Source organism: Nelumbo lutea, chromosome 5, assembly GCF_056320005.1.
Source record: "Nelumbo lutea isolate HS-2025 chromosome 5, American lotus-T2T, whole genome shotgun sequence".
Classification (NCBI taxonomy): domain Eukaryota; kingdom Viridiplantae; phylum Streptophyta; class Magnoliopsida; order Proteales; family Nelumbonaceae; genus Nelumbo; species Nelumbo lutea.
In genome coordinates this window covers 36713977-36726440 of record NC_142688.1, presented here as the reverse complement: position 1 = coordinate 36726440, position 12464 = coordinate 36713977, and positions in this window count along the sequence as shown.

Below are 12464 nucleotides of genomic sequence, written 5' to 3'. Positions count from 1 at the left end.
TTTGGTATACAACTCGGGTTCCTATTTCTAAGAATCAAAATGATGTTTGGCATAACCCTAATTTTAAGAAAACCCATAATTTCTTCTACCAACCAAAAAACACGAAAGAAAGGCGGAAATGGGAATTGATCAAATCCAGAAACCACAATGAAGCACTATAAAACCACTCACCGGTGGTAATTGTTGATGGTAAACTCTTCTTCGCAAAAGATTGTTGTTGGTAATGGTGGATCCGTGACAGTTTTAAACCCAAAACGACAAAATAACAGAAATCAAAAGAAACTCTTCTTTGCTAAATATTGTTGTTGGTAACGGTGAATGGGTGATAGTTTTAAACCCAAAACGAAAAAATTACAGAAATCAAAAGAAAACTCTTCTTTGCTAAAGATTGTTGTTGGTAACGGTGGATCGGTGACAGGTTTAAACCCAAAACGAAAAAAAATAAATAACAGAAATCAAAAGAAAAAATAAAAAAAATATAGGTGATGTTTGATCAGTCACCGGCAACGAGGGCTGGAGTGGTTATTGGTGGTTCGATGATGGAGCACAATAGGGGAAGGCTTCGGTCTGCCTCTACTTCAATCGCTAGTGCTGTGAGAAGAAGAAAGGCGTTTAAGGCTCCTGATTCGAATTGTGTTATAACTTAAATAGACAATTTCAGTTTTGCCCCCTCCTTTCACGTGTAATTTTGTGGGAAAATTCCACTTTAGTATTGGAACTTTGGAGGTATTTGACCAACCGTTAGTATCCAAACTTTCACATTTGTTACAGTTGGTCAATGTCGTTAACCGACCGTAAAAATGTCAAAACTACCCTTTAAAAGAAGGCATTGTTCATTATCTTCTAACTTGAAACTGAATCGTTGAGTTATTTGAGATTCTAGACTAATGAAGTCATTGTTTTTTATCCTTATATCTAAAATATATTATTGTCTATTTATTTCTTTGCTTTCAGTTATTATTTCTCTTTATCATATTTCATGTTTTTTCTCTCTTTTTCTTGAAGATAACCGGTTCAGTCTCAAGGTAGAAGAAAATAAATAGTGTTTTCTTTTGAATGGTAGTTTTGACATTTTCAAGGTAGAAGAAAATAAATAGTCTTTCCCTAATTTGGTCACACATATTCATTAATTTAAAAGGATGTAGCAAGTAAGGCTACAACTTGGGCCAGGTTGGTCCGAACCCAAGTTGACACTACTCCCAAAAGTTAGGTTGGGTTGATGCTCGGGTTAGGGTTGAAATTTATGAACCCAACTGACTTTACTTCATGTTGGGTTAGGGTTGACCCCTTAGGCAACCCGACCCAATCCAAACTTGACTCTATAGTACATATCATATATAAATATATGTTATATATATATATTATATCATACATTGATTTGTTTAGATGCATGATAGTTGTATAGCCCCCACCACATACTATCATTTATTTCTTTTAAGATAATCACTTCACTTGATCCTAATTGGAAATACTAAAACCTTGATAACATATTTTATGTTTTTTTGAATATTTTATTCTTTATTTTCTCTCTGTTGCTTGCCACCCATAGCTTGCTACCTATAAAAGATCTATTACAAGTCATAACACATAATAAAGTATAGTCATTTCAAACATTTTTTTCCTGAATTTTGTACTTAGAGAACCAATGAAAAGATCAACAAAAAAAATACTAATAATTAGTATATATAGTGAAAGTTGGGTTAAGATCTTAGATTAAGAAGTCCTACAAGATTTTAATGGATGGGAAGAAGGTTCGGTTGGGCCCAACCCGAGCCCAGCCCAACCTGAAGTTGGGTTGGGTTTGAGGTATTTAGTTAGTGTTAGGGTTGGGTAGGTCGGGTTGGGGATTTAGAACTTAGGGTTGGGCTAGGGTTGGCCTCAACCCAACCTAACCTGGCCCGACTTGTAGGCCTAGTAGTGAGAATTGCTCGACTACATGAATCCATTCTTCTGAGAAGTGTTATTTTTTCAATTTTTAAAGATGAGTTTCTGGCCCTATTTTTCCCTCTAGAATGGAAACGGGTTTTGAGAAATGACTCTGCCAAACGTCATAAGAAGAATAAGAATAATCGCTCTTATGGAGTGATGCCAAACATGGCTTAAGGTTACCGAATAATCACTCTTATTTTTAAGTATCATTTTGATATCATAGTTGGTCTTTTATCTCTTTCCAAATAAAACCTTCAAAAAAAAAAAAACTCTTTCCAAATAAACAACATGCTTTCTACCTTCATTTATCTCATAGTAAGTAGGGAACATATCATTTTGCTCCTAGTTTTTTTTCCTATAATAAAAAAAGGCAAACCGTAATTTGTTTGCATTTCCATACACTAGTAATTAAGCACATGCATTGAACATGAGAAGCTTTTCTTCATATTAATTACTTGAATTTTAGAAATATCATAGTTAAGATAGAAATTGAAAATTAACAAAAGTAACAATATGATTAAAAATAAACTTAAATACTTGTACCAAATAATAATAATAATAATAATAATAATAATATTATTATTATTATTATTATTAATATATTTTGTGTTTCATTTCTATCATGAATAAAAATAACTTTTATTTTAACAATTATTTTATTTAATATGATGAATATGAAATGTTCTTGACAAAATTCTGTATAGTTTCATTTTTTGATGTTCTATATTTTTTAAATATTTATTATTCAATTATGACATCATGGGTTTCTTAGAAAATTTGGATCATTGACCCACCATCTAGATAAGAAAATAGCTTTGCTTTTGGATTAGTTTTAAATTATTGAAAATTATAGTAAAAACCAGTTATACATTAAATTAGGCTACAATTTAGTCTAGAAATCAACAAAACTCTGACAATGGACTCTGCTTTTCAAATTATAAAAAGCCTTGCCATGTCATCAGAGGCTTATGTGGCTATTGACAACATGGGACTCCTAATCTATGTTGGACACAACAAAAAACTTATACTAAAATTGCCCTTTAATACTATGTGATTGGAAAATAAGAAAAATGTTTTTAGTTTCTCTCTCTCTCTCTCTCTCTCACATACACACACACACACACACACACACACACACACTTACTTACTCACTCACTCACTCTCACTCTTACTCTCTCTCTCTCTCTCATAGAGTCGTCTCGCTCTGCTCAACGACTGCGTGATTTAAAAATAAATAAAAATGGTTTTCGGTTTTTGTATCTACGTTCTTTCTATCAATTTCTCTACCTATCGTTCTCCTCCAATCTCTCTCATTCTCTTTCTTGGTCAATCTCTCGTTCTCTTGTAATTTCTATCGTTCTCCCTCAGTTTCTCCCACACTCATTCTCTTGTTCTTTTTTTTTAATATTTTTACACATTTATATGGTATTAATCAAATTGTATAAATGAACATGAGACCAACTTGGTATAGTTCAAAATTCATTACACCAATTTGATAAAAGTTCATAAGAAACTCTTGGCTATGAAATTTACACCAACTTGATAGAAATTTATAACTTGATTGTACAAGTGGCTGGTCCCTTTAGTTTTTTTATATGGTCTGATTAATATTAAAATAGTTTGTAAGAAAAATAAAAAATGAGAGAGGTAGTGGGAGAAAAATTGAGGGAGAAGGAGATATTAACTGAGAGGGAGAGTGAGGAATTGTTTCGGCTACATACCAAAGTTGAGAGAGTGAGACATTGAGAGATGACTACGAGAGTGAGAGAGAAGGGAGGGAGATTGAGCGATAGAGGGAGCGAGAGAGAAATTGAAAACATATTTTTGATATAGACTTCTTTTTGTGTCCAACATGGATTAAGAGTCCTATGTTGTCAACAACCACATAAGCCTTTGATGACAAGGCGGGGGTTTTTTTATAATCTGAAATGTAGAGTCGATTGTCAGAGTTTTGTTGGTTTCTGGACCAACCTACAACCTAATTTTAAGTGTATAACCGACTTTAACTATAATTTTCCCTTTAAATTATATATTTATTTTACATTATATAAATATTTTTTTACTTATCACACTTAATTTTTGTTTGTTTATGATATCATTTGACCCAAACTACTAACCCACCCTCCGAAAAGAAAAATAGTTTGATTTCTAGGTTGACATTAAATTTTGTATTACATTTCCATCATTGAATTTTTTTTCTTATGTATAATATTTATTTTTGTTCGATATAATGAATGCATAATATTATAGATGTACCCAATATTTTATTTTTTATAAATATATAACATTAGATATGCACCTAAAAATTTCTCTATCTTTTTTATTTTTATTTTTTGTGATTCTTTGTATTTTTTATTTTAAAAAATTTTATTATTTGACTATGACATCATTTCATTTCTAGGTATATTTTAAGTTTGACATTCCATTTTCATCATTAATAAAAATACTTCTTACAATTCATACTTATTTATTTTAAATTTTTTATTATTTAATTATGGAATTATTTATTAATGCATTTGACTCCAAATGATCGAATTGATTGCTCGCCACCAGGAGGGAAGAAAATGATTTTGTTTTCAAATTATTTTTCAAAATATTTATTTTTATACTATTAAAATTAATATTGTAGATTTAATTACAAGAATTTAATGATGAGAAAAATATATCTTAAATATTGGATTTAATGAGAGAGAATAGAAAAATATTTTTATTTTCAATTGGTTTTAAATTTTACATTCAATTTCCATCATTAATAAAAACATTTCTTATTTATCATACTTATTATTGTTTAGTATGTATGTTAAAAATGTTTCCATTTTTTTAATTTTTATTTTATCTTTTTTCTTTTTGAATTTTATTATTTAGTCGTGGCAACATGGAATAACCCATTAGCCCCCAAATTGTTTAATTTCTTACCACCGCCTAGATGAAGACTCTATTTTTCTAGGTAGATTTTAAAAATATAAGATTTTATGTTATTGGAATTATTAATTTATTAAGTATGAATTTAATTAATGGAATGTAATGATGAGAAAAAACAAAAATAACTTAAATATAAGATTCATTGAACATGAATGCAAGTTAATAAATTAAATATATGATTTATTGAGAGGGAATTGAATGCATTGAATATCATAAAATTACCTCTTTTCAACTCATTTAATATCAATAACCGATTACCCTATTTGCCCTCACTTTTTATCAATAAATTTAAGTGTAGAGGGGTAAATTTTGTCATAAAAAAATCCAGAAATATCCTTGTGGCCATTCGTGATTTTTAAAATAGTATAGATTTTGTATCAGTACAAATGAATTTTGTGTATTGGTAATAAATAGAACCTTCCTATTTTTCTCAACTTGATGAATCCATTTGTACTTTATCCTCATTCTAGCCCTTGAATGGTGGGTTTTCATTATCATAATAAAGCTATCTGATTATTGTTTTTTTTTTTATCAATAACACTCTCATTAATTCATCAGTAGAAAATTTACAAGTGGAAGACAAACACACTTATCTTCCAAAAGTCACAAAGAACTTCAAGAAAGGAAAAATACAAAGATACAAAGACACTACCGTTACAACTTAGCCCAAAACAAAGAATCCCTTTTTGTCCCTTGTTTTGCTAACCCGTCAGCTAAGGAATTAACTGATCTTTTAATCCAACATGTCTTAACTTCTATCTCTCGCACTAGCCATTTGAATTTCCTCTTCTCATTATTATACTTCCATAAATCATTCTTTAATTAGCCACCCTATCACCACTTCTGAATCCCCTTCAATTATAAGTTTCCTAATGTTCAATTTCTTAGCTTTCCAAGCTTCTTCCATAACTGCACATATCTCAGCTCTAATGGAGTCACCCACTCCAATTGGGCCTGAGAACATAGCAGAGATGACCCCATTAACATCTCTAAAATCACCCACGATCCTCGATTGTCCCGGGTTTCCCCTACTGCATCCATCAAAGTTTAATTTCATGAATCCACTAGGTGGGGGGGGGGTCCAAACCACACTCATTACTGACTTGGTCTGCGTGCAATTTGCAATTTCACCCCACTTCCTCAACATGTCATCCACAGTGTAATCTGTGATTATTTCCAGAGATTTCAGCCATTGTATCGCCCTAACCTATATGATAGTCCTCAAATCTGCTGTCTCTCTCTGAGTTTCTGAGAATATCCTGGAGTTCCTTTCTTCCCACAGTGTCCAACATACTGCATCCCTTAGTCCTCTCCACATTGTCCTTCCCCTTTTTAATCGCCACCTGAAGAAGGAGGGGGCGAAAAGGCCTTGCATGTCTAATGGGGGATTCCAGCTGCATCCAAATAAGGAGAAAGCCTAATCCCACAATGACCTCACGAAGTGGCATGACACCATTAGGTGAAAACCAGTCTCCCCATCTGCTTTACACAAAACACACCACTGAGGTGATAAGCAAGTATTGGGTCTCTTCTTTTGGTGTAGATCACCAGTGTTGATTCTTTCCAGATAGGCTTCCCAACAAAAAACTACCAACCCTAGGAGGTATAGCTCTGCACCAAACTTCACAAATGGGAAAAGGGGATAGGGTAGGACTGGTGGACTGACTTAAGACTTTGAAGAACAAAGCACAAGAGAAAATGCCATTGGGGGTAGGTGTCCAAATTCTAGAATCCGCCCTAGTGGGGTCTAAGACAACGTTATCAAGAAGTGCAAGAAGGCTCGAAATACAGTCGAAGTCTGAGCCCTCAAATCCCTTTTTAGACCCAAGTTCCACCCAATCCCAAAAATGGAAGAGGATGGGGTGGTGAAAGACGAGATAGGCTTATTTTTCAAATCAGAAAGGGCATACAAAGACGGAAACTGATCCTTTAGAGGGGCACTCCCCACCCAGGTTTGTTCCCAAAACTTTACGGAGTTACCGGAATTCAAGTCATACCTGATATTAGGAATGAAAACTAGTAGAAGGTCATGAATGGCTTTCCAAGGAGAATTGCTTGTGATCCTAGCTCTGATTCCAACGTCCCATCCATTGTGCTCCAGCCCATGAATACTTGCCACTGATCTAGCCCATAGCTTTTCCTTCTCCAAAAGAAACCTCCACAACCATTTGCTCAGCAGAGTCATATTCTTTCTCCTAATACTCCCAAGCCCCAAGCTACCACACGACTTACTCCTACACACTATTTCCCAGCTAACTCTATAATCTTTTTTCTCTTCTCCTGGCTCCCACAGGAAATCTCTCATTATCTTCTCTAATCTATTAACAATCTTCATTGGGATTTTAAACACCGACATAAAAAAGATGGGTAACTTAACAAGCATGACCTTAATTAGAGTAATTCTCCCACCAAGAGAGGTAATTCTTTTTCTAGGATACCAAACTTTTTTCAAACCATTCCATCACTAGGTACCAAAAACTCTCTCTCTTGGGATTATCACAAAATGGTAATCCTAAATAGTTCAGAGGCCATCCCGAAACTTCACACCCTAGCACTTCAGCACTCTCCCTGATCTCTCCCTCCTCCAAATTCACCCCCACTACACAACTTTTCCCAAGGTTAACCTTCAAATTGGACATTTGCTCAAATAATTATATCACCGATTTTAAATTCCTGATAAACCTCACATTACCACCTTCACAAAACAGAATCGTGTCATCAGCAAACTGTAAGTGAGTGAAGGGGTTTCCACCCTCCCAACCCTCCCGCCTTTAATGAGCCCCCTAGAATCTGCTCTGTGAATTAGTTTCCCTAAAACCTCTGCAATTAAAATGAACAAGAAAGGAGAAATGGGGTCTCCTTGTCTTATACCCCTACTGGCTGGAAAACTCCCAGTCCACCAAGTCATAAGCCTTTTCCAGGTCCAGCTTACAGACCACTCCCTTCTTCTTATCCCTCTTAAAGTTCTCCACACTCTTATTAACAATTAAAATCTGCTCTGTAATTTGTCTTCCACTCACAAAAGCTCCTTGATAGTGTGCAATGATATCTGGCAATACTTTCTTTAGCCTCAAAGACAACACTTTTGCAATGATCTTATAATAGCTATTAACCAAGCTTATTGGCCTAAAATCCTTCGGGTGGGATGCATCTTTCTTTTTTGGAATTAAGGTTATAAAAGTAGAGTTCACACCCGGATTGAAAATTTCCTCGAACACCCACAAGAGATCATCTTTCAAGATATCGCAACAATCCTGATAAAAAGCCATTGTAAACCCATCCGACCCTAGAGCTTTTGTTCTATCCATAGAGAACACAACCTCCTTGATCTCTTCTATATTAAAGCTTCTTTCCATCCTTCTCCTGTTCTCCACCCCTACATCTGACCAATCCAAACATTCTACCCACACCCTTCTACTCACATGCCTTTTTAGAATAGATTTAAAGTGTTCCACACAGGTCCTGGCAATCTTCTCTTGTTGTGCTAACTCAACTCCATCAACTACCAGTTTGGAGATAAAGTTCTTCCTTCTCCTGCCATCTGCTAGAGAGTGGAAATAATTAGTGTTTCTATCTCCCTTTTGCAACCATTTACATCGAGATTTTTGTCTTCAGCTAAATTCCTCTTTGTATAGGCAGTCCTCTAACCGTTTTCTCAATTCTCTCCTAAGGACATTGTCTTCCTCTCCAAATTCTCCCATTTCCTTTTTAAAGTCAAGGCTTTCAATCTTCTTCATCAAGTCTCCCTTCCTTTCTTCTACCCTCCTGAACTCCATCAAATTCCGCTCATTGATTCTTGTTTTCAAGAATTGTAGTTTTTATGGAATCTCATCCCCTCCCACTCCATCGACGGATTACACTCATGCCACCATTCCCTCACTTTGTTAGGAAACCCTAGATGAAGTAACCACATATTTTCAAATGTAAAGGGGGTAGGACCTCCACACCTTCTTTCCTCCTTGCATAACACTATGGGCCAGTGATCCGAGGTCACCCTTGGGAGCGCTCTAGCATCTAAGGTTCCCCAATGTTCTTCCCAATCCAAAGAGAACAGGAATCTATCCAACTTAGAGCAAATGGGTCTAGATTGGAGATTTGACCATGTAAATACCTTATGTGCTTGGGAAATCTCTTTAAGCTCAAAGGCATCCTGATTTTGTTGGATTCTTCAATTTTGACCTAGGTAGTGGCGCCCTATTTTTTTAGGGTTCCTCTGTGTTTTTTGTAAGGGGCGATTCAAATTCCATGTGGTTTGGAGGCCTCTAGAGAGAGCGATTGCTTCTTCTCTCTATGTTTACCCTCTGTCAAGATTAATGATTCCATTTGTTTACCCTATGTCCTCCATGTTCGTAGATTGAGCACCAAGTTGTTATCTGTTAGTAGTTTGACTTAGAATCTGAACTGCTCAGTAATTTTTTCTCATGGACATTGTATTTTGTAGGACCTGGTTTCAAAGAGGACGATTGGGAGTGGTCATGAAGTGAATGGAATCTACCTCCTGGATACTCTTCCAATTCACCAAAGTCATCATGTTTGCAAGGACAGTGAGTCAAAACTTGTGGATCGGATTATACTTTGGCATAATCGTCTAGGTCATTTGTCTTTCTCTTCTTTAAGTTCTTTGTTTCCAAAACTGTTTGAGTCTGTGAGTCTGTCAAGGTTGAAGTGTGGAGGTTGTGAACTTGGAAAGCATTGTAGACACTTTCAAACCGAGTAATAAAAGATATTTTTTTCCTTTTGATGTTATTCATTCGGATGTGTGGGGCCCTTATCATGTTCCCTCTATGGGCGGTTATCGCTATTTTCTCCTGTTTATGGATGTTTCTCTCGATATTCCTGGATTTACTTGATGAAATCACGTGATGAGGTACCATCCTTTGTGAGGCAATTCCATCAGATGGTATTAACATGGTTTGGAATTAGAATCAAGATGTTCAGATCTGACAATGCTAGGGAATATTTTGAAAGACATCTTGCCTCATATCTATTGGAGTATGGTGTTGTCCATCAGAGTAGCTGCTCCTACAGTTCATAGCAGAATGGTGTTGCAGAGGGAAAGAACAGATACATTGTTGAGATGGCAAGAAGGATGATGATCACAACGACAGTTCCGGTTCATTTTTGGGGTGATGTTGTTCTCACAATAGTATATCTGATTAACAGGATGCCTTTTCGTATATTTGGATTCAGCACTCCATTCAGCCTTCTTTTTCCTCAGGGGGAGATATTTCATATTCCTCTAAAGGTGTTTGGGTGTGTCTGCTTTGCGCATATTCTTGGTCCTTACCATTTGAAGTTTGATCCCAAGGCAAAGAAATGTGTCTTCCTTGGATATGCAGAGAATTAGAAAGGGTACCACTACTATGATCCAGTTTTTGGGAACCGGTTTGTTACTATGGACATCACTTTTTTCGAATCTACATACTTTTTCTCAAGGAATCCTTCTTAGGGGGAGTGTTTTGGGGAAGTAAGTCAACAGTCTATCCCTCTCCCAGTTCTAGTTCCTGTGTCTATTACTGTGTTTGACAACCATCCGATGTCACCTACCTTGCCACCCCCCTTTGCATTTCGTCTCACATTATTACTCACGGCAGAGACTTCATAAGGAGGTTGATTCCACTACAGTAGAACTCACACCACTTCTTGCCGATCCCTTGGAGACTCTAGATTCGACTGATACAGATCTAGGTATTCCTCTTGATCCCTCCACTATTTCAGTTCCCATTGGTCCCACTAACACTCTTATAGATAACCTTGATCTCCCTATTGCTCTTAGAAAAGGGAAGAGGAAATGCACTGCTCATTGCATATCACAATACTTATCATATAGTGGACTTTCTCCTTCATACCGTGCTTTTCTCTCTTCTCTTGATTCCGTGTCTATACCCAAGGGTGTTAGTGAGGCTCTCTCCAAACCTGAGTGGAAGGCAGCTATGCAAAAAGAGATGGAGGCTTTGATTAAGAATCAGACATGGGAGATTGTGGACCTACCAGAAGGCAAGGAGACAGTTGGATGCAGATGAGTTTACACAGTAAAGTATAAGGCAGATGGAAGCATAGAGAAGTACAAGGCAAAACTTGTGATACACGCAGACCTATGGCATTGATTATCTAGAGACCTTTGCATCAGTTGCAAAGATGACCTCTGTTCGGATATTCCTTTCTCTTGTTGCCTCATACTCTTGGCCTTTGTTTCAACTGGATGTGAATAATGCTTTCCTAAACGGAGATCTACAAGAATATATGTATATGGATCTTCCAGCTGGTTTTTATGATAATGCTAAAGAGGAAAATGTATGCAAGATAAAGAAGTCACTATATGGCTTGAAATAATCCCCCATAGCATGGTTCGACAAATTCAGAAAGGCCCTAATTGTTTTTGGCTACACTCAAACTCAATCTGATCACACATTGTTTGTGAAGCGCAGGGGATCCTTGGTGTCAATCCTAATTGTTTATGTGGATGATATTATTGTTATTGGGAATGATCTGAGTGAGATTGATAGTCTGAAGAGGAACCTGCATATGGAATTTGAGATTAAGGACCTTGGAGAACTGAGATACTTTCTTAGGCATTGAAGTTGCAAGATCGAAACATGGAATTTTTATCTCTCAAAGGAAGTATGTCTTGGACCTTCTCCAAGAAATAGGGAAACTTGGAACAAAGGCAGCTAACACCCCCATTAATCAGAACCATAGAATCAATGCATCAGAAGGTGAACCAGTAAAGGACTTTGGGAGGTACCAAAGACTTGTGGGTCGGCTATTATACTTGTGCATGACGAGACCGGACATCTCCTATGCAGTAAGTGTAGTGAGCCAATACATGCATGCTCCACGAGACCAGCACTGGAAGACAATTGACAGGATCCTTGCTTATCTGAAGGGACATCTAGGCATAAGCATATTGTTTACTGATCATGGACAACTCAAGTTAGAGACTTATACAGATGCGGACTAGGCAGGATGCCTCGATGACAAAAGATCAACTTTAGGAGTGTGCACCCTAGTTGGGGGTAACGTAGTCTCATGGAAGAGTAAAAAACAAACAGTTGTGGCAAGATCAAGTGCAGAAGCCGAATATAGGGCAATGGCACATGGAGTTTCAGAACTTCTCTGCATCTGTTCTCTGTTGGAAGAAATCGGTGTTCAGGCAGAAGAACCTATGATGCTATACTGCGATAACTATGCAGCAATTAATATTGCTCATAATCCAGTCCAACATGACCAAACTAAGCACATTGAAGTAGATAGACATTTTATTAGAGAAAGGGTAACTGCTGGAGAAGTTTGTTTATCATACATTTCTTCTGATCTGCAGTTTGCTGATATCCTCACAAAAGGCGTTGCAAAGAATAAGCTGGAGTATGATCTACGCAAGTTGGGGATGTATGACATCTACTCCCAACTTGAGGGGGAGTGTTGAGTGGGCTGACTTGTGTTTAGTTTGTTTTCTTTTAAATTAAGATGTTGTTGGGCCTTGGGCCCATTAGTTTTTATTTTTTAAAGAGCTGTAATTACTTAGTTTGAGTTGCCGCCCTACTAAGGGCATCTTTGTAATATCTCATACTTAAGTTAATTATAAATAGAATGAGGGGCTGGCGGCTAGGGTT